We start from the raw sequence: 26,017 nt of genomic DNA, 5'->3' as shown, positions 1-26,017 counted from the left end.
TTGACTCTTCATTTTTATTAGGTGAGTCAATGGGACTTGTTCTAGAGGTAGACATCTATCACATAATATCAAACGCGTTAAGAGATTAATATATCACATAATATTCACATGTTAAAAATATATAGTTTCCAACAAAATTTGTTAAGCAATCATTTTTCAAGTAAACACGTTCGAAGTCCAGACTCACTAATGCATCCTAACAAACTCGATAAGACACACTAATAAAAAATTCTAGTTCTCTAAGACCAACGCTCGGATACCAACTGAAATGTCCCGTTCTTATTGATTAAAAACGTTCCATATTAATTGATTTCGTTGCGAGGTTTTGACCTCTACATGAGACGTTTTTCAAAGACTGCATTCATTTTTAAAACAAACCATAACCTTTATTTCATAAATAAAGGTTTAAAAAGCTTTACGTAGATTATCAACTAATAATAATCTAAAATATCCTGTTTACATACGACCATTACATAATGGTTTACAATACAATATGTTACATCGAAATCAGTTTCTTGAATGCAGTTTTTACACAATATCATACAAACATGGACTCCAAATCTTGTCCTTATTTTAGTATGCAACAGCGGAAGCTCTTAGTATTCACCTGAGAATAAACATGCTTTAAACATCAACAAAAATGTTGGTGAGTTATAGGTTTAACCTATATATATCAAATTGTAACAATAGACCACAAGATTTCATATTTCAATACACATCCCATACATAAAGATAAAAATTATTCATATGGTGAACACCTGGTAATCGACATTAACAATATGCATATATGAATATCCCCATCATTCCGGGATCCTCCTTCGGACATAATATAAATTTTGAAGTACTAAAGCATCCGGTACTTTGGATGGGGCTTGTTGGGCTCGATAGATCTATCTTTAGGATTCGCGTCAATTAGGGTGTCTGTTCCCTAATTTTTAGATTACCGGACTTAATAAAAAGGGGCATATTCGATTTCGATAATTCAACCATAGAATGTAGTTTCACGTACTTGTGTCTATTTTGTAAATCATTTATAAAACCTGCATGTATTCTCATCCCAAAAATATTAGATTTTAAAAGTGGGACTATAACTCACTTTCACAGATTTTTACTTCGTCGGGAAGTAAGACTTGGCCACTGGTTGATTCACGAACCTATAACAATATATACATATATATCAAAGTATGTTCAAAATATATTTACAACACTTTTAATATATTTTGATGTTTTAAGTTTATTAAGTCAGCTGTCCTCGTTAGTAACCTACAACTAGTTGTCCACAGTTAGATGTACAAAAATAAATCGATAAATATTATCTTGAATCAATCCACGACCCAGTGTATACGTATCTCAGTATTGATCACAACTCAAACTATATATATTTTGGAATCAACCTCAACCCTGTATAGCTAACTCCAACATTCACATATAGAGTGTCTATGGTTGTTCCGAAATATATATAGATGTGTCGACATGATAGGTCGAAACATTGTATACGTGTCTATGGTATCTCAAGATTACATAATATACAATACAAGTTGATTAAGTTATGGTTGGAATAGATTTGTTACCAATTTTCACGTAGCTAAAATGAGAAAAATTATGCAATCTTGTTTTACCCATAACTTCTTCATTTTAAATCCGTTTTGAGTGAATCAAATTGCTATGGTTTCATATTGAACTCTATTTTATGAATCTAAACAGAAAAAGTATAGGTTTATAGTCGGAAAAATAAGTTACAAGTCATTTTTGTAAAGGTAGTCATTTCTGTCGAAAGAACGACGTCTAGATGATCATTTTAGAAAACATACTTCCACTTTGAGTTTAACCATAATTTTTGGATATAGTTTCATGTTCATAATAAAAATCATTTTCTCAGAATAAAAACTTTTAAATCAAAGTTTATCATAGTTTTTAATTAACTAACCCAAAACAGCCCGCGGTGTTACTACGACGGCGTAAATCCGGTTTTACGGTGTTTTTCGTGTTTCCAGGTTTTAAATCTTTAAGTTAGCATATCATATAGATATAGAACATGTGTTTAGTTGATTTTAAAAGTCAAGTTAGAAGGATTAACTTTTGTTTGCGAACAAGTTTAGAATTAACTAAACTATGTTCTAGTGATTACAAGTTTAAACCTTCGAATAAGATAGCTTTATATGTATGAATCGAATGATGTTATGAACATCATTACTACCTTAAGTTCCTTGGATAAACCTACTGGAAAAGAGAAAAATGGATCTAGCTTCAACGGATCCTTGGATGGCTCGAAGTTCTTGAAGCAGAATCATGACACGAAAACAAGTTCAAGTAAGATCATCACTTGAAATAAGATTGTTATAGTTATAGAAATTGAACCAAAGTTTGAATATGATTATTACCTTGTATTAGAATGATAACCTACTGTAAGAAACAAAGATTTCTTGAGGTTGGATGATCACCTTACAAGATTGGAAGTGAGCTAGCAAACTTGAAAGTATTCTTGATTTTATGTAACTAGAACTTGTAGAATATATGAAGAACACTTAGAACTTGAAGATAGAACTTGAGAGAGATCAATTAGATGAAGAAAATTGAAGAATGAAAGTGTTTGTAGTTGTTTTTGGTCGTTGGTGTATGGATTAGATATAAAGGATATGTAATTTTGTTTTCATGTAAATAAGTCATGAATGATTACTCATATTTTTGTAATTTTATGAGATATTTCATGCTAGTTGCCAAATGATGGTTCCTACATGTGTTAGGTGACTCACATGGGCTGCTAAAAGCTGATCATTGGAGTGTATATACCAATAGTACATACATCTAAAAGCTGTGTATTGTACGAGTACGAATACGGGTGCATACGAGTAGAATTGTTGATGAAACTGAACGAGGATGTAATTGTAAGCATTTTTGTTAAGTAGAAGTATTTTGATAAGTGTATTGAAGTCTTTCAAAAGTATATAAATACATATTAAAACACTACATGTATATACATTTTAACTGAGTCGTTAAGTCATCGTTAGTCGTTACATGTAAGTGTTGTTTTGAAACCTTTAGGTTAACAATCTTGTTAAATGTTGTTAACCCAATGTTTATAATATCAAATGAGATTTTTAAATTATTATATTATCATGATATTATCATGTATGAATATCTCTTAATATGATATATATACATTAAATGTCTTTACAACGATAATCGTTACATATATGTCTCGTTTAAAAATCATTAAGTTAGTAGTCTTGTTTTTACATATGTAGTTCATTGTTAATATACTTAATGATATGTTTACTTATCATAGTATCATGTTAACTATATATATATCCATATATATGTCATCACATGGTTTTTACAAGTTTTAACGTTCGTGAATCACCGGTCAACTTGGGTGGTCAATTGTCTATATGAAACCTATTTCAATTAATCAAGTCTTAACAAGTTTGATTGCTTAACATGTTGGAAACATTTAATCAGGTAAATATCAATCTCAATTAATATATATAAACATGGAAAATTTCGGGTCACTACATAGATTACGTTACCAAGCTAGGGGAATATTTGTGATTCTAACCCACGTAGAATTAAGTTTAGTACTTGTATCTATTTTGTAAAACAGATATAAAACATTGCATGTATTCTCAGCCCAAAAATATATATTAAAAAGGGAGCTATGAAAACTCACGATACTATACGATAGTTTGTAGTAAATGTGCATAGGATGGCACTGAACAAGTACAGAGTTGTCCTTGGATTCACGAACCTATATCAAGTATATATATTAACACATATACTCGTAATCAAATAAGTTTATATATATTATTTCAATCGTTATATATTTCTGTATATATACTTATATATATATATATATATATATATATATATATATACTTATATATATATATATATATATATATATATATATATATATATATATATATATATATATATATATATATATATATATATATATAAGTATTTGTTTGATAAAATAATATTAATAATGAAAATGATTAATGAGTTGTATTATTTTGTAATAACAATAATATTACTAGTGGTAAAATGATAATAATCATAATAAGGTTTAAAAATAATAATAATAATAATAATAATAATAATAATAATAATAATAATAATAATAATAATAATAATAATAATAATAATAAAAATTCTTATAATAATTAAAATGTTACTCCGTATATGTTTACAATAGTAATGATATTAATAGTAAAAATGATAATAATAATAATAATAATAATAATAATAATAATAATAATAATAATAATAATAATAATAATAATAATAATAATAATATAGTTTTAATGTTAGCAAAAATGATAATTTTTGTAAAAATGATAATAACGATAATAATTTTTAATAATAATAATACTAATAAAGATAATTATATTAGTAATAATAATAAAGATAACATTAATAATACTTATAAATATAAAATGATACTAGTACTAATAATAATAATGATAACAATAATTTGCATTGGTAAAATAATAACAATAATAATAATAATAATTCTAATTATAATAATGATAATAATATTTAAAATGATAATAATAATGATAGTTTTAATAATAATACCAATAATTATAATGATAATACTAATAATTATAATAATAATATTAGTAATACTAATAATACTTTTAATACTAGTAACAATAATAATAATAATAATACTAATTAGATTAATGATAATTATAATTATCATAATAATAATAATAATAATAATGATAATAATAATGATAATAATAATAATAATAATAATAATAATAATAATAATAATAATAATAATAATAATAATAATAATAATAATAATAATAATAATAATAATAATAATAATAATAATGAAAACTATCTTAGGAGCTCTTCAAAAAAAAATGCCCAAGACAGGACTCGAACCCGTGACCTCTCGCTCACTCGCTAACACCACACACCACTCTGCTATTGCTACTTTTCTGATTAAACTCCCCTCCTATTTTATTTAACCCAAATTTCAAATTCATCTTCTTCTTCCTCTTCTTTATTAATTAATCGACTAATCTTTATTAACCCTGCAAGATACAAATTTTTATTTTTTTGAAATTACCACTTGTAAACAACCATAAATCTATCAAAGATGTTCTTGAAAAAAAAAATGAAATGAAAAAAAAATGAATATACAGCTATTGCTGCTCGCTATCGAGTAAAAAAGAAAAAAATTTATTGATTTGATTTTTGAGATCGTTTTAGACTAGGATCATAACACGAAATACTTTGTAATTCACTCATAAAACTATCTCAAACATCAATTGAACCAAAAACTGCAACACGATTTCGAATTTCGTGATGAACACAAAATTTGAATTTTTGTAAAATATCTTTGACTCGAAAATTAAAGCTTGATATAATGAATTGGAAGCTGAGATTTTGCATAAAGATCGTTTAGAGGATTCCTAACAAGACTGCATTTACACTTTTTAAAATGGAATTCGTTTATGAAGTTTTTAAAAATTTGAACAATAACAGAGATATATCGAGCATATTTATTTCTCTGTTTTTGATTTTCAATTACTGCAAATACACCCTATATATAACGATAATGATGATGTTATTCAGATGTGTAAAGCAGATTATTTATCGTTGTTTAATGATTATGGATCGATCAAGACAAAATATTTACCAGTAGAGGATTTTAAAAAAAAATCAGGAAAATACATAAGTAAATAAAAAGCTGATCGTGATTTAAAAAAATAAAAAGCAGATCTGAATCCATAAAAAAAAGAGCAGATATAAAAATATATATATATATCGTGTATTGTTCTTGACTTCTATATTTATATTTTTTTAATTAATAATAATACTACTATTAATAAAAATACTACTAATAATAATAATATAATTAATAATAAATATTAATCATAATAATTATAAGGATAATAATAATAATTAATATCAAGTTTAATAATGATATTAGTGATAATATGTTAATATCAATAATAATAATAATTTTAATAAAAATGTTAAATTATCAATAATGATAACTATATAATGTTAATAATAATAATATTAGTAATAATAATAATACTAATAATAATAATATTAGTAATGATAATACTAATAATAATAATGTTAATGATATATATTATGTTAATAATAATAAATATAATTAATAACGAGAATAATATGATAATTACTAATAATATTAATAATAATGATTATAATAATAATAATATCAGTAATAATAATACTAATAATGATAATATTAATAATATTAATAATATATTAGTAATTATATTAATGATAATGATAATTATTAATAATAATAATTATAATACTGATAATAATAATGATTGTAAATGATGTATATACACACACATATATATTTACATATCTTTTATAATCGGTTATTCGTGAATCATCGGAAACAGTCGAAGTTTAATTTAAATTAAATCAGAAATTTTCCGGGTTATCACAATTAATTATCTCTTTGCGATATCTTTATTACATCATAAATGAAACTGTTTTAGTTTCTATATTCTGTAGAATTCAAGTTTAAATTTTGAATGATTTGAAGTAGTGTTGGGAATTGAAGCATGAGTTACTATAATATAATGATGTCAGGCCAACGTGATTATATTACAGTAAGTCATGCTAAATTTTTAATGGAAGATGATGACTCATAGACTTTATAATCATCATTTGCCATGTTACATAACTCTTTCATTCTATTTAACCTCTAAACATATCAAGAAAATATTTTTCTTGAAGATTCGGTCTTTTTCAAATATTCTGGTAATTTGACAAATCAAGTCGTGCTATTACCTTTCCTTTCTGATTTGTATATTATGATCATTCGAAACTCCATACCTACGAATTCTGGACCATTATTCGCTTGACTTGAAGACGGGAAGGAAAAACAAAATCATGGAGCTCCTAAATATAAAGGAAAATATAAAGCCCGATAATAACACAGAAATTACAAACCGTGTATATCAATGCGTATAGCAATATAAAGACACGGGAGAACTAAAAACACAATAAATCCAAGAGCATAGTAGAACTAAACTGACTCTTCCAACAACAGATGAAAAAGAAGCACGATAGATATAAAAGTCAGGACTATATCCAGAATTAGAACTGGATGAAGCATATTGACGAATCTTTTGGAAGTATGAATTGAGGAAGAAAGTATAGAAGTGGTGAAGATAATGAAACGAAAGAAGCTAATTTATAACGAAATTCCAGACACAGCAATCGAGGCAATTCACCGCATTTAATCAAAGAAAATCCCAATTTCCTTAATTACCGGAGAATCAAATCTTATAAAGATTTCGAAGATTTCTTTAAATCCCTTGAATTCCGAAAATCAACTTTAGCTATGTCAAAAGTTAAGACGAACATTTAATTTCCTCATTTCACTCTTTTGTGATAGCTTCGCGTATACTCTTCCTATAATCGAATTGTTTTATCCATACTATTCAAAGGTGATAAAACTCTAATTTTCAATTCATATTCATCATTCTTGTTGTAAAGAATAACGATCTCTATCAAATTTTATGACTATGATTTTCATGAACTCCTCTCTGTTTGTCTACCCTAATATTGTGGCATAAACGCTAAAGGTTTAAATAGGCTCACTATTATTCACAACACATTTCATGTGTATTGAAATTCTTGTATAGCATCATCATCTCTTTATGAGAAAACCTAATCAATGACACTCTTGTTAAATCTTTTAGATAACCTCCGCATTAATAATAAAATACACTTCGTAGAATTTATGGATCGTAAGAGTTAAACGCTAGAAACAAAACAATATTCTATCCGTTGGAATTCGCGCAAGGCCCCGAGCATACCTGGGAACGTGAAGACCAAATAAAACGAAAATATCCTCACCTGTTTACAAACAACGCCAATTGATGACAACAACTAAATTTCAGAACGAAATTTCTTTTAACGGGTAGGTACTGTGACAACCCGGGAATTTCCGACTAAATTTAAACCTAACTTTTATATGATTCCGACGATTCACGAACAAATGACTGTAAATAAAAATGTATATATATTTAAATATACATATAAAATGTGTAAATATTAAATAATCAATAAATGTTATTACATAAAATATAATTATTTATTAATAATATGTATATATTAAACTTAATTATAAGTAAAAATATTATATTAATATTACTTTTATCATTATTATTAACATTAATAATAATGTTAACATCAGATTTTATAACCACAGTTTGATATATTAATAATAATGTTATTATGATTAATATCATTAATATTATGATTAATATCATTAATATTATTATTAATATTATGAAAAATAAGATTTTAATAACTTTATTAAAGTAATAAATTACTAGTTATCATTATAATTTTAAAATTATCATTTTTTTATATCATTTGATATCATTCTTATTATTAACATTATTTTGATATTTAGTAATATTGTTATTATTATTAATTATTATTATTTATTAATTGTATTATTACTATCATTATCATTATTAATTTTTAATAAACTTATTAAACTTATAATTATTTTTAAGTTTATTATTACTAGTATCTTATCAATATTATTATTAATATTATTAACATAATCATTATTAATTAGTATTATTTTGACATTATTATTATTAATATAGTATTATTATTAATATAGTATTATTATTAGTATTTGTTTTACAATACAGATAAAAAAAATAAATGAACGAGACATATACCTAATTTGAAATCTGCTTTTCAGTATTTAATTCCATCGTAATCTTCTGCTTTATTTTCTTTTATTTTTTCTGCTTTTAATTTTTATATATACATCGTGATATATTTTTTATTTTCCTACTGGTTTCAGTTTTGTATTTAATCGAACACTTCATGCTATAAATCAATCAATTCTCCATCATCCTTATCATTTATCAATTGTAATTACTTAAATCAGAATCGTTTATTTATTTAATTTTTTTTAAAAACAACTCGATAAACAACTCTGTTCTTGTTTCATTTTTCCAAAAACTCGATATCGAATTCCATTTTAAAATCCTTAAATGCAGTTGTGTTAGGAATAATCCATTAAAACATTCTGAAAAATCCTAAGTTCCAATTCTTTCTATCGATTTCTAATTTCGAAGTCAAAGTTTAAATTTAAAAAGTCAACTAATTTGTTCATCACAAAATTCGTAATTGTTTTGAAGTTTCAAATTAAATTAAGGATTTGAAAAGTTTCTAAGTATGATTTGCAATCTATTTCATGTTGAAATTGTTGTCTAAAACATTCTCAAATTCGAAAATCAATTTGAAGTTCGTATTTTTTTTTACGAACATCTACTTTTGTTTTATTTTTTTTATTTTGTTTTGTGTCTGTTAATTAAAATCACATTTATAAGTCGTTTTTTATTTTATTTTAATGCCACATCAAATAATAATTGATGTTATGATCTGATTTGGTTTCCAGTCGATTTGAGAAGAAGAAGTTATAATAACATAGAAAATTTGGTTAAATAAATATGTCCGGGGTTTTAAAACAGAAAAACAGATTCGGATGGATGGTTAAGAGGGGTGTTGGGTGAGCGTGAGGTCTCGGGTTTGAGCCCGGTCATGGGCAAATTTTTTTGGAAAATGCTTTTCTAAGGTAGTCTTCATTTTATTATTATTATTATTATTATTATTATTATTATTATTATTATTATTATTATTATTATTATTATTATTACTATTATATTATTATTAACGTTATTATTAGATATTAGTATTATTATTGTTAGTATTCTTATAATTAAGTATTATTATCAGTTAGTATTATTATTATTATTATCACTAATATAATTAATACTAGTTAACGACCCGCGAATTCGCGGGTTTCTTTAAAGATTTTTTTATATATAAATAACAGCTCGAAACGGTCTTCTATAATGATTGATAATTACACATAATTTGAAAATTATATATATATATATATATATATATATATATATATATATATATATATATATATATATATAAAACTAATTAAGAGGGAAGTTGATTTTTTGACGGAAGCAAAAGATTATATACATGTAATGTTACTCTCTAAGCAAAAATTTGTGGAAATCCATCGACAATATTACATTCCTGTGAAAAATTATCAACATCCATAGAAAATGATATCATTTTACAATACAAATGTTAACGTTTCGACAAAATCAATACAACAACAACAACAACAATAACAAAACCTAATACCACATGAGTGGTGTATGGGGGAGGTGAGATGTAGACAATCCTTCCCCCTATCCGAGAATAAAGACAAGTCATTTCTCCACCCAGAGTGAAAAATACTCTCAAGAGTAGAAAAATTCATCCTTCTCTTTGGTCAACGGATAAAGAGATTGCTTCCAAGAGGACCTCCGGCCTTTAAGTAGGAAAAAGTTTTTTTTTTGGAAAAAATAAAATAAAAATACAAAATAAAAGTAATAATAGACGCCATGAAAATGATAATATCAAATTTCCATGGATTTTAAATCGTACCTGGAAATTAATTTAGGCTCTAAGAGTCAGTCAAGTCGCCAATAAATCGACGATTGTTGTCGACTCAATAGAGCCGTTGACAAAATCAATAATATTCATTATATGTAATGTTTTTCGGGCAAAACAAATATTTATAATTCAGTAGTTAGAATTTATTCACAAAAAGAGATGCAAGAGTGTATGCATATACTTCCAAATGCTAAAGATTATAGTTCAATCTAAAAAAAATACTTAATAACAGAGGAATAAAAAATAAATGATTGATTTAAATGTGACGTGTAGAAATTGACTACTTTATTAGCATGTTAATAAAAATTGGAGAATCAAGAAACAATCTTTTCTATACATTTAGAAACTATACTAAGATGAAAAATATAGATAATGGTTGGACGAAGTGTTTCCGATCAGACCGTAATGACTTGCTTCAACCTGTTGCTAAGCTCACGTGAGCCGTCCATTTTGCCACACAAACAACATGAAAATATGTAAAACAAAACAATACACATAATGAACCTTAGCTACTATTACGTATCCCGTGAAATCGTCAAGCTTAGTAATCTATATGAGATAAGAAGTTGGAGATCCATAAGCGACTTCATCAAGTGCTAAAACCTATCATAAGATTGGTACAAAAAAGGTCGTTTTAAAGTGTGTTGCATTAGCGGAATTGGTAAACTAGCATCAATTATGAAGGATTTTTCAACATTTAGTACCTACGACACCGAAAAAGAACGTTTTAATAGTCAAAAGGGTACGTTCATAGGTGAAAACGTTTGTAAGACATTTGAAAAATGGAAAGTATAAAAGAAAAACTCATAAAGTAAAGCCCACAATGCCTGAAAAACCTCATACGGTATAGCCTAAGATGCATGAGCTACATAAAATTAATGAAACAATTACCTTGTATCAGTGACTTCTCATTGGCAACTTTGAAAACTATCACAGATTAGCCCAAGTTACTCGTATAAATATTGTAGTTTTCAACCCACATGACGATGACAATTTGTCCAACCTACGTCCACAAAAAAAGTTATTCTCAAGTGATAAACGCATGATGATTCCTTTTTATAATTGGTGTGAACCCACTATATCTTCCATCCATTTGTCTATAACCATCTTTATTCTGTAATTTAACATGTAGTCAGTCAAATTAGTAACCATTTTTATTCTCACATTTAACATGTAGTCAATCAAATTAGTAAGTCGTGCTGTCATAATTAATAAATTTCTAAAGTAACCAAGTGACACCATATGACTTGTCACAAAATGTTTATGAGTTTAAAAAAATCAAAATATGGTTTAAAGGAATTGCTTGAAGTAAAATGAAAATTGACAAAATTGCATCGCATAAACCCTAACTGACCATAGAATCGAATAAATGAACATCAATTAACTGACCATTAGAAAAAATGTGGTCATTCAGACTCAACCACCCATAAGTACATTAGTTCGGGTTGTGCTATATCTTTAGTGAATCAAACATGTCAACACAATACCTTCTTGTAAGGCTAAAACTTCCAGTTTCATGGTCATGAGCTCGATACATACTGATTGCAAGTCCCTGCCCAATCTGCATTGAATGCTTGATTTCCTACCGCATAACCCTCTGTATAAAAAGACAGAGTAAGATTTTACCGTTGATGATTTTTTCAAAAATCGTCAATCCGAATCTAAAAGTTCACTTGAACATAAGTCATAATATGCAAATATAGTATTAAAATTGGGTCTGATAACTCATACCATAAAATGAAATCATCTTAATCCTTTTTGCATTATCCATCTCGTTTGTGCACATAAATCATCACTAATGTCCTCAAATCAGCCATGTAATTATGTTCAAGTCAAAAATAATAAAAACTATATTGGTAATTGCAGATTTCCCATTTTAAGTGAATGAACAATATATACATAATTTTAAACAATGGTTATAAACCAACCACAATAGACACAATGTGAAAGGATCCGTTCATATACATTATAAACGATTCACAATAGTTGATTACATCGCGAGGTATTTGACCTCTATATGATACATTTTACAAACATTGCATTCGTTTTTAAAAGACAGACTTTCTTTACAATGAAAATTGACGGCATGCACACCATTTCATAATACATGCAACTATAATTGGCTTAATAATAATCTTGATGAACTCAATGACTCGAATACAACGTCTTTCAAAATATGCCATGAATGACTCCAAGTAATATCCTTAAAATGAGCTAATGCACAGCGGAATATTTCTTTAATACCTGAGAATAAACATGCTTTAAAGTGTCAACCAAAAGGTTGGTGAGTTCATAGGTTTATCATAACAATCATTTCAATATATTAATAGACCACAAGATTTCCGTTTATAAATATATGTACACTCGCAAGTGTATAAAAGTATTCTATAAGTTGTAGGTACCCGGTAACAAGCCTTAATGTTCATATTTTGCCCTCTGAAGTACACCAAATCAGGTGTGTTTAAAATAACCTCGAAGTAATAAAGCATCCCATAGTCAGGATGGGGTTTGTCAGGCCCAATAGATCTATCTTTAGGATTCGCGCCTACTGTACATAGACAAGTAGTTTAATGTTACCAAGCTAAGGGTATATTTCTGGTTTAAACCCACATAGAATTAGTTTTAGTACTTGTGCCTATTTCGTAAACCATTTATAAAACAGCGCATGTATTCTCAGCCCAAAAATATATATAAAAAGGGAGTAATGAAGCTCACCATACTGTATTTCGTAGTAAAAATACATATAACGTCATTTAACAAGTGCAAGGTTGGCCTCGGATTCACGAACGTATCAATATTGAGATTCAATATTGCAGGAAAGTACGTAGACGCAACGGAGATGATAAACACTAGATTGACCTCACGAGCATACCCATAAACCATACCCATCACCTCCATAGCTATAATCCATAATTTCCTTAGCTTCGACTCATTCAAAAAAACTATTTTGAAATCACTCGGACAGCACTCCGTCGTAATATTTTATGTATACTAATAATATCTTGAAATAATACAGAGCAAATATATATATATATATATATATATATAAATCGATTGAGAGAGTTTAGAGAAATATATTTTTAAGTTTGTATGAAATAATGAAACCTATTGAATTCTATTTATAATAAATTTTTGAATTATTAAAGTGAATTATTAAAGTATGAATTATTAAAGTAAATTATTAAAGTATGAATTATTAAAGTGAATTATTAAAGTATGAATTATTAAAGTGAATTATTAAAGTATGAATTATTAAAGTGAATTATTAAAGTATGAATTATTAAAGTGAATTATTAAAGTATGAATTATTAAAGTGAATTATTAAAATATGAATTATTAAAGTGAATTATTAAAGTATGAATTATTAAAGTGAATTATTAAAGTTAAAGTAAAGTAAAAGTAAAGTAAAGGTAAAGTTAAAATATAGTAAAAGTATAAAAACTATGTATGTATAATATGCGTATAAATATATATAATATTAATTTAAATCGTTATATATATTTAATGAAATAAAATATAAATATCGTTATATTTATTATACTGGTTAAGTAATGAGTTGTCAAAAGTGATTCTAGATATTTATAAAAGTTATATACGTTTTAATAATAAAGTTCTTTTTAAACTGAAAACGTCTTTGTACGTTTGAAAATAGATTAATAGAATATTATGGAAACCAATTCTCCACTAACTTTTGTCTAACTTTCGTAAATGACACTTTTTGTTTTTATTTATAAATAGCTTTACAAATTATTCTGAATATCGTTAAGAGGAATATATTTTATCAAATCATAGTGGACCTCTCAACAGAGACTTGTAATCATAATTCAATGTTTCTGATAATTCAATCATTTAATATATTTTTTTTTTAATTTCGTCAAAAATCATATTGAAACAAATACGTTCGTGTAAAGTATTATACGTTTAATACTTTATTAATATTCTCAAGTTATAATATATATATATACATATACATATCTATTTATATATAACGGTTCGTGAATCGTCGAAATTTGGTCGAGGTTATAATGAATGTATGAACACAGTTTAAAATTCTTGAGATTTAACTTAACAAACTTTGCTTATCGTGTCGGAATAATATAAAGATTAAAGTTTAAATTTGGTCGGAAATTTCTGGGTCGTCACAGTACCTACCCGTTAAAGAAATTTCGTCCCCGAAATTTGATAGAGGTCATCATGACTAACAATGAGAATGTTATTATAATGATTATAGAGTTTTATCATGTTCAAGAAGCATGGATAAAATAATTCGATTACTCGAAGCGTGTGAGTGAAGTTATCGTAAATGAATGAAATAAGATAATAGTGATTCGTCGCATCTTTTGACGTCATCACGATTGATCTCCGAAAATAAAATCTTTGTAATCTATATTGGATTTGATTATTCGGCGATTAAGGAAATTATGATCCTCTTCGAATTAATGCGATAATCCATTTTGATTTCTCTGTCGGATATTTCCCTATAAATCCACCTCCTTTGTTTTCTTACAACTCACACCTTCTCAACTCATATTTTAAAGTATTTGTCAATATGCTTCATCCAGTGCTGATTCTTGATATACTCCTCACTTTCATATCTGTCGCTCTTCTTTTTCATCTGCCTCCGGAAGAATCTATTTACTTCTACTATACTCTTGGTTTTATAGTGTTTTTAGTTCTCCTGTGTCTTTATATTGCTATATGCATTGATATATACGGTTTGTGATTTCTGGGTTGTTGTTTGGTTTTATATCTTCCCTTATATTTCAAAGTCGTTGCTTCTTCTATAATCATTGTCATCCACAGTTAATGCTCTCTTCTATTTGCTATGATTTATACTCCCATTTCTAGTTCGGAGCTTTGTCCTTTCGTTTCTTCTTCTTGCGATTAAGCACCGCTTGTAATGGTCCAGAATTCGCAGATATAAATTTCGGAATGAACATTGTTAATGTTCTAGGAAGGAAATTGTAATGGCACGATCTTGACTTGTCAAATTACCAGAATACCTCGAAAAAGGCCGAATCATCAAGAAATATTTTCTTGATATTTAGAGATCAAAGAGAATACAAGAGTCGTGTAACATAGCACATGATGACGTTATGATCTGTGAATCATCATGTTCCATATAGAAACTCAGCATGAATTACTGTAATATAATCACGTTGATCAAGTGTCATTATATTATACTAACTCATGCTTCAGCTCCCAACACTTCTTCAAGAATATTCCTATTTTAAACTCGAATGTTTCAGAATTTAGAAACTAAAATAGTTTCTTTTATGATATAATACAGATAGCGCGAAGAGGTAAATGATTTCAGATAAGAATAATTATAAAAATATCTTCAGAAGTATGGATGATATTTATAATGAAAGATACGATGATATCTTTGAATGTCTAATATCAGAGGATTATGAAGGATATTGTCCGCAGGGGTTTAGAGTCAGGAGAAAGGTATTCGTTAATGACTTCAGCAAGTACTGAATCATTTGGATTCTTTGAAGGCAGGTTCAGCCTTTGTGATTTGTCCACTGCCTCCTTCATACTTTGCTCAATCCGTTTTCCAGTTCCAAAACTTCTCTTTTTCTGAGCTTTGCCAATATACTATCCTTTATCATCCAACTTTTTACTGTTAAGGTCGTTTACAGTTTTTGCTGCTTCATCAGCATTTTTCAAAATTTCGAGAACTGGTTCGCAATTTAGGGTGTTTTTCAGAAATTTCTCATTCAAATAATGTAAGTCTTGGAGGTAGACGTTGTGTGTATATGTAATTGTTGATATAAACATGCTGCGAGGTTTCAAAATATTGATTGCTGATTCTCAATAATTGGTATGACAATTCTTGTTATAAGGTACGAATGAGTATATGATAGGGTTTCGATAATTATAATGATTTTTTTTTTGGAAAGTCAAAGATCAGTGAAGTTGTTGGTAAGTTTATTGCTAATGTGGTGAATATAAACGATTCCCCGATAACGTTGGCGAAAGGGAAACGTATCTATCGAGGTTATAATAAGACTGTATGATTGAGAAGTCGAAGTTGACTTGCTGGAGCTGTGACAAAACTGTCTATTTTGAAACGGAATTGAAAAGTTATTTTAGCTAGTAAATGCCAAAGGGTCTAACACGGATACATGTCGAACTATGACTTGGGTTTTGAGAGTTTTTCAGGTGTATAACTGTGGGTAACATGTGGTTGGATCATCATCTCGATTGTTCCTTAGTTGAAGTGTCTTCACGAATTTCGAAGGGTTTGAGCACATATTGTAATCGTTAATACATATGATGTTCTAACACAGTTTTGAAGTCAAAGTATAGCTTTGCAAGATATAGGAATCTAAGAGTGATGATACTGGTTATATTTCGAATTGAATTATGCGATTTCAAAATCAGAATATATAATTGAATTTGAATGAGTATGATTGTTTTGATTTATATGAAAGAATGGATATTGTTGTGAAAGTAGGGAGTATAGTTGATGATTGCTGAATCAGTTTCAAAAAAATGTAAAATATTAATTGTGAATTTATATATCTCTCGGGTATTACCTACCCGTTAAAAAAATTCACAGTTAATATTTTGTACAAAAAGAAGTTTATTACAGTCTTTATGAAAATATATGTGTATATTTTCTTTAGATGTAATATAGATTTAATGAGTTAATATTAAATTAAACTCATTTGTTTTATGGTTGGAACTAAAATTGAGTAATCCCTAAAACTTTATAAATTGCATAAGTATTTCTTCAATAATATTGAAATTATGAATCATTACTTTGTAATTTGTTGGTTTTCGTGAAATTCTTGTGAACTTCGCAAGATACGAATGATGTTATTTGAAAAGTTTCGAGTACATCGATGATGAAAGTGTAAAATCAAACATATATTCGAATAATACACTTGATTTATTATGAATTGGAATTTTATTGAATTGAGACAGAGATTGTAATTAACGATGGTTAAGTTGCGGATGAAGGACGTACATCATTGCATATTTGTAATATGAATTAACTGAGTAGTTAGGATTCACACATAATAGCTTAGTACGGGAAGATTTATTATGGTTTAAAAATTTATACATATAAAATAAACATATAAATCTTTCGATTGGAAATGAGTTAATACTTCATAACTCGTTGATACAATATATTTGTTGTTGATTCGTAATGATGTCCACAATGATTCTTGAACTGACAGAGTTTGTGATGTTACAGGTGCTGTTGATTCTGACGATACTGACGGCACTGTCTGTGTTGATGATGCTACGGTCCTGTTGATGCTGTTGGTAAAACAATTCTAGCTTGTAAATCGTACACCATTTTCGATCAAAGTTTCTACTCTACCATCTCCGTTCACTCATCCGATTTACGGTAAGAATTAAATAATCTCTAAGATTTTGGAGATTACATAACTGCCGCAGAGATATCTCTTCAATGAAGTTTATGAATTAATACTTCATCGTTTGTTGTTGTTGATATTCCTGGATATTTACAGGGCGTATGATGTTGATGTTTGAGATACAGATTGTGATGTTGCGGTGTGGGATGTGGTTGTTGTTGTTGGTGGTGGTGATGGTACTGTTGGTGTTGCTGATGGTGGTACTATTTATGCTGCTGGTGCTGCTGCTGGTGTTTGTAACCTTTGCACCATATTCTCCAAAGCCACTACCCGAGCGCGAAGCTCGTTGACTTCTTCTATTACACCGGGGTGATTGTCGGTTCGGACGAGCGGATAAATAAAATCTTGAATTTGGTGTAGTATGTAATCGTGACGAGATACTCTAGAAATAAGAGAGAAAATGGTGTTTCGGATAGGTTTGCCAGTAAGTGCTTCAGGTTCTTCGCCAAGAGGGCAATGTGGTGGATGGAAGGGATCACCTTCTTCTTGTCTCCTATGATTAAGGAGGCTACGAACCCATCCCCAATTCATCCAGAATAGATGATGACTAATTGGTTGATCCATTCCGGTCACACTGCTTTCGGAACTTGAGTGGGATTCCATTTCAGAATCTGAGGGACTTGAACTAATGACGAATTCCATTTCGTACGATTGAATAAAGAATTTTTTGATATGAAATTATTTTCCGGCTATCGGGTGGTATTCTATTTATATAGAGCAAAAGGTTTCGTAGATTACGGAGGAATTTATGGAATATGTCAGGCAAAGTTTACAGTAACAGATACGCTAAGATATGAATTAGCAGATACGCTAAGATATGAATTTTGTCTATACACTATTCATGCAATCAATGCAATAAGATGTGTCTAGACTAAGAATGATAAGCAGGTAATTTCCGACAAAAATGATGAGCAAAACTTTTGACATGCAGACACGGTCGAAGTCCAGACTCACTAATGCATCCTAACGACTATCAATTAGACACACTAATGCAGACCTGGTTCGCTAAGACCACCGCTCCGATACCAACTGAAAGGACCCATTCATATACATTATAAACGATTCACAATAGTTGATTACATCGCGAGGTATTTGACCTCTATATGATACATTTTACAAACATTGCATTCGTTTTTAAAAGACAAACTTTCTTTACAACAAAAGTTGACGGCATGCACACCATTTCATAATACATCCAACTATAATTGGCTTAATAATAATCTTGATGAACTCAATGACTCGAATGCAACGTCTTTCAAAATATGCCATGAATGACTCCAAGTAATATCCTTAAAATGAGCTAATGCATAGCGGAATATTTCTTTAATACCTGAGAATAAACATGCTTTAAAGTGTCAACCAAAAGGTTGGTGAGTTAATAGGTTTATCATAACAATCATTTCAATATATTAATAGACAACAAGATTTCTGTTTATAAATATATGTACACTCGCAAGTGTATAAAAGTATTCTATAAGTTGTAGGCACCCGGTAACAAGCCTTAATGTTCATATTTTACCCTCTGAAGTACACCAGATTAGGTGTGTTTAAAATAACCTCGAAGTACTAAAGCATCCCATAGTCAGGATGGGGTTTGTCAGGCCCAATAGATCTATCTTTAGGATTCGCGCCTACCGTACATAGACAAGTAGTTTAATGTTACCAAGCTAAGGGTATATTTTTGGTTTAAACCCACATAGAATTAGTTTTAGGACTTGTGCCTATTTCGTAAACCATTTATAAAACAGCGCATGTATTCTCAGCCCAAAAATATATATAAAAAGGGAGTAATGAAGCTCACCATACTGTATTTCGTAGTAAAAATACATATAACGTCATTTAACAAGTGCAAGGTTGGCCTCGGATTCACGAACGTATCAATATTGAGATTCAATATTGCAGGAAAGTACGTAGATGCAACGGAGATGATAAACACTAGATTGACCTCACGAGCATACCCATAAACCATACCCATTACCTCCATAGCTATAACCCATAATTTCCTTAGCTTCGACTCATTCAAAAAAACTATTTTGAAATCACTCGGACAGCACTCCGTCGTAATATTTTATGTATACTAATAATATCTTGAAATAATACAGAGCAAAAATATATATATATATATATATATATATATATATATATATATATATATATATATATATATATATATATATAAATCGATTGAGAGAGTTTAGAGAAATATATTTTTAAGTTTGTATGAAATAATGAAACCTATTGAATTCTATTTATAATAGATTTTTGAATTATTAAAGTGAATTATTAAAGTAAATTATTAAAGTATGAATTATTAAAGTGAATTATTAAAGTATGAATTATTAAAGTAAATTATTAAAGTATGAATTATTAAAGTGAATTATTAAAGTATGAATTATTAAAGTGAATTATTAAAGTATGAATTATTAAAGTGAATTATTAAAATATGAATTATTAAAGTAAATTATTAAAGTATGAATTATTAAAGTGAATTGTTAAAGTTAAAGTAAAGTAAAAGTAAAGTAAAGGTAAAGTTAAAATATAGTAAAAGTATAAAAACTATGTATGTATAATACGCGTATAAATATATATAATATTAATTTAAATCGTTATATATATTTAATGAAATAAAATATAAATATCGTTATATTTATTATACTGGTTAAGTAATGAGTTGTCAAAAGTGATTCTAGATATTTATAAAAGTTATATACGTTTTAATAATAAAGTTCTTTTTAAACTGAAAACGTCTTTGTACGTTTGAAAATAGATTAATAGAATATTATGGAAACCAATTCTCCACTAACTTTTGTCTAACTTTCGTAAATGACACTTTTTGTTTTTATTTATAAATAGCTTTACAAATTATTCTGAATATCGTTAAGAGGAATAGATTTTCTCAAATCATAGTGGACCTCTCAACAGAGACTTGTAATCATAATTCAATGTTTCTGATAATTCAATCATTTAATATATATATTTTTAATTTCGTCAAAAATCATATTGATACAAATACGTTCGTGTAAAGTATTATACGTTTAATACTTTATTAATATTCTCAAGTTATAATATATATATATACATATACATATCTATTTATATATAACGGTTCGTGAATCGTCGGAATTTGGTCGAGGTTATAATGAATGTATGAACACAATTTAAAATTCTTGAGATTTAACTTAACAAACTTTGCTTATCGTGTTGGAATAATATAAAGATTAAAGTTTAAATTTGGTCGGAAATTTCTGGGTCGTCACACAATGTATTTTCATTAATATCAATAGGACATATTAGCTGTAAATACATACCTTGCAATGTAAGTTACAATGTTACTTGCGGTACCGATCCCTAACATAGGACATAAAAACTTCACTGATTAGGATGAGCGTAGAACATTATTTATTAGCTAAAAATGTATAATTAAAAGAGATGTAAGCAAGTAGAGTCAAGCTTAGTAGTCTATGTGAGATAATGTTGTAGAAGATTGATACCATGGCCATAGAGGAAGGTAAGTGCATTTGACTCGTTTGATTTTTCTCGGGATAATGTTATGGACGATTCAACAGTCATTAATCATTATCACTTCTGCTCGAGAGCTCCATACAACATTCAGTCATTTTTTTCAAATAGAAAACGTAATTCATGAAACACACACAAAGAATAAACAAATTTATCAACAAATAACAGTGTTCAATTTCAAGCTAATTATCACACACATGTAATTATTCAGTATTGCTACTATAATTCATGAAACTATTATTGTTTACACAAACAATATACATATAAAAACAAATTTATCAATTATCAATTATCACTATCACTATCACTAAATCACTACTAAACCACTTAATATTAAAATAAAACAAATAATAATTACCAAAGTAATAGATCATGTAATTTGGAAATTGGATATAACCTTTTTATAGGGCCGATAATTGGATTTTGATGGAAACTGAAACACCTAGAAACCCAGTTCTTATCTTCACATACAAGCAGCAATCATTTTTTCAAATGCTAACAGCACCCCTAGAAATCAAATAAAGATGGGTTGCGAATGATATAAAGTTAACAATCGATAACGCAAAGTAACATTAAAAGCGAATCAAATAAAAATAACATTAAAACCTCCAACTATACAACCGTATTACATGATGTTCAAGTTGGATGTGTTAGCCCGACACTCGATGATTAAGAAAACCTTGGTTATGGGGTCGGATCGAGTATAAACGCGTGTTTAAGGATTATAATTTTAATTGATTTGAAATTTGAATGAAAGTGGGATGGGATGAGACCTCGCAATAGATTGAGAAGAAAACATGTAACAGCTACTACATATTTGACTAATTAATACTCCGTATACAAAATTATATATGCAAGCTATTATATGTATCCAATTCTTCCCAAAAAAAGGTCCGTAATTGATCTTTTCATTAACCATAAACCCCGAAATATATGGTCATTTAATTGTGAATTGTTGTTATTTGTAATATTAATCTGTTTTGTGGGTATAAATGTCTTTTAATTAACATGGCTAAAATTTATTAGTAATTGAATTTCGTTACTTAAATGAATGGATGGATTAGTATTTTTAATTGTGATCCAATGGTTAGGAATTGATTTAAAGACTCAAAATGAAATATTATTTCTTAATTTAGCTTTTCTTTTAATAAATAGAGAGATTGTTATCATTACTAGTATTATCACTGGTATTATCATTTAGGTTATATTATTAGTACCATTATGATTAAAACTATTACTTTAGTATTATTATCATTATTACTAAGATTATTATTATCATAATTATTATAGTTATTATTACTAATATTAAAGTTATTATTAACATTAATATTAAAAACATGGTTATAATTAAAAGTATCATTTTAACTTATCATTTTTAATCAAAATTACCATCTTTATTGAAATTATTATTATTACTATCATTATTATCATTCTTATCATTAAAGGTATTAAAATTTTCATTGTATTAAATTATCACTTTTAATAAAGATTGCCATTACTATTAAAACTATCATTTTAATTATCATCAATAGAATCATTAATATTATTATCATTATTATTGATATTAATATTATCATTATTATTATTATTATCATTACTAATATTATTTTAGTATTATTAAAATTACTATTTTAACAAACAAATGATATATATATATATATATATAAATATATTTACACATAACATAATAAAATTTATATTTTTATCTATTTAGAATATATAAAATAAATAACTTACATGTTATTAATATAAAAATGACATAACTAATAAATTTATATATATAAACTTATTCGATTACGAGTATATTTTAATATATATACTTGATATAGGTTCATAAATCCGAGGACAACTCTACACTTGTTCAGTGCCGTCATATGCATATTTACTACAAACTATCGTATCGTATCGTGAGTTTTCATAGCTCCCTTTTTATCTATATTTTTTGGCTGAGAATACATGAACTATTTTTATAAATGATAGACACAAGTACAAACTTATTATGCGACCAACATGAGTATTTTTATTGTGTTCATTTGAAACATGCAAATCCCTGCTTTGTAATATCATTAATTGCTAGATGAACTAAAGTGGCAAACGGAATTATTATAGATAGCGCTATTGGGAGTAACGTCCCGCACTGTTGACCTCAGGTCAATTGGTGGTATAATAATGATCTCGACAATTACATATGTATTGTTACGCGGTAAAATCGTTTAGTTTTGATATTATACGCTCATGGCATACTTTTGATATACATGATATATCGTCTTTTATTAAATCTTGTGATCTATTACTGAAATCATTATTTATGATAAACCTATGAACTCACTCAACCTCGTGTTGACTTTTTAAAGCATGTTTATTCTCAGGTACTTAAATATTACTTCCGCTGTATATCTGCTGCTTTGATGATGATTGCTTGCTATGCTTGGAGTCTTCATTACATATCATATCAATTAAGAACATTTAATGCTCTAAATACAATGTAATCTATTTATCTTCCGCTGCAAAACTCAATAAAACGTCTCATATAGAGTCGTTCTCGTTTATACATCTGTGATTTGATATAATTAGTCACAAATACCCCAGGCCCTATTTGGGGGTGTGACACCTTACTAAATCTGCACACTTCTTACCGATCAAAGAAACCGACAAAATGGAGAAATTGTCACAACTATATATCAAAAAGATTGTCTCACGTCATGGAGTCCCTATCTCTATCATTTCTGATCGCGATAGTCGATTCACTTCTAGATTCTGGAAATTTTTACAATTTGCTCTTGGAACCCAACTCGACATGAGTACTGCTTATCATCCGCAAACCGATGGTTGAAATGAACGAACCATTCAAGCATTGGAAGATATGCTTCGTGCTTGTGTTATCGATTTCGGCAAAGGTTGGGATAGACAATTGCCTTTGGCTGAATTTTCTTACAACAACAGTTACCACGCAAGTATTAAGGCTGCACCTTTCAAGGCCTTATACGGACGAAAATTGTAACAGACTGAAACCTGGGCTAGTTGTAAGTGGACTATTTTGTCCTTAGGATTTTATTATGTGCTTTATATGCTTTTAATTTTAATTATGTGAATAGTGTTATTTTATTATTTGGTTAAGACCAGTTTGTGACAAGGGTCACAGAACAAGTTTGTTTATTTAATTTGGACTTCGTTAGGGTCGCCTAACGAGGTACGTAAGATTTCAGATAACTGGTAAATACCCGTGTGTGATGGGGTATGGGTTTTAACCCAAATAATTGGGTATTACTTGCTTCATTCCACATTTTCTAGATTTTTCCCCAAAATCACTCCCAAACCTAACTGCTTCTTCCTCTTGAACCCTAATTCACTAAATCTCGATTTGAAGTCTAATTTGTGTTAGAAATCGATTCTTTGTGTTTTACTGATTCAAACAAGGTAAGAATCATGTGTTTTCATGCTTGAATTTGTGTAAAAATGGAGTTTTTATGCTAGGTTTTACAAAAGTGGGTTTTGATGTCAAAATTGCTTAATTTGTTGTTGTTTTGATGTAATGTTTGTGGGTTTATGTCCCAAAAGGTTTTATAAACAAGATGTGATGAGTTTGAGGTTTAAAACGAGTATATGGTCGAGATTTGGTATTTTTGGCTCAAACCCGTCACTTTTCCAAATTTCAGCAGCTCAAGAACACACTCGGTCGAGTGTCTTTTGGAGGTGGGCCGTGTGTGTACACACTCGGTCGAGTGTCTTTTGTATTGGGACGTGTGTCTACACAATCGGTAGTGTGTCTTTTGAAAAGACAGTCGGTCGAGTGTCTCTACTCATTCGGCCGTGTGTCTACACACTCGGTTGAGTGTCTATGACACACACTACCGAGTTGGGTAGTGTGTCTTTTCAGCATTTTGAGAAATTTGTTTTGGTCATAACTTTCAAACCGTAACTCCATTTTTGATGAATCAAATATCATTGGAATCGTATTGAAGAGTACATTTCAATGATGAACTTTTAAGAATCTGGATCAAACTGTTTTTGTATAAATTAAATACGAATTTTTATTGATTTATTATCATTATTTATAACAGATAATGAAGAAAATACAAAAGTAATTGATAAAAGTATTATAAATTCATGAGATCTGATGTAACATCATAATATTATTATTATAACATAAAAATATAGAATACATAATTTTATGACTATTAAACTAATTAATATGTAGTTATTTGTTTCGGTTTACATATATTGTGTATAAAATTATGAATTAAATGTTATAAATAAATAAGAACCGTAAGAATAATTTTTACAGGTTTTAATATGTATATGAAACTTACTAAAATTGAAAACTAAAATTATATATCATTCTATGTATTTATTTTCTATTTATTTATGTACCGATACATTAATATATATATATATATATAAATCGAATAAATTTTTTTATAAAATATCAAATACTGAAATAAACACTTAAAAATCGATTAGATCAGTGAAGAAGGATATAAAAATAATTATGATAATTTTTGGAAGATTTATTCTATTTTATTTAATTATTATGCGAATATATGTATAACCGAATGAAAAATCTAAATAAATAATACTTTCGGTATAAAATTTGATCTAAA

Source organism: Rutidosis leptorrhynchoides, chromosome 4, assembly GCF_046630445.1.
Source record: "Rutidosis leptorrhynchoides isolate AG116_Rl617_1_P2 chromosome 4, CSIRO_AGI_Rlap_v1, whole genome shotgun sequence".
Lineage (NCBI taxonomy): Eukaryota > Viridiplantae > Streptophyta > Magnoliopsida > Asterales > Asteraceae > Rutidosis > Rutidosis leptorrhynchoides.
Note: the sequence above shows the minus strand (reverse complement) of the source record.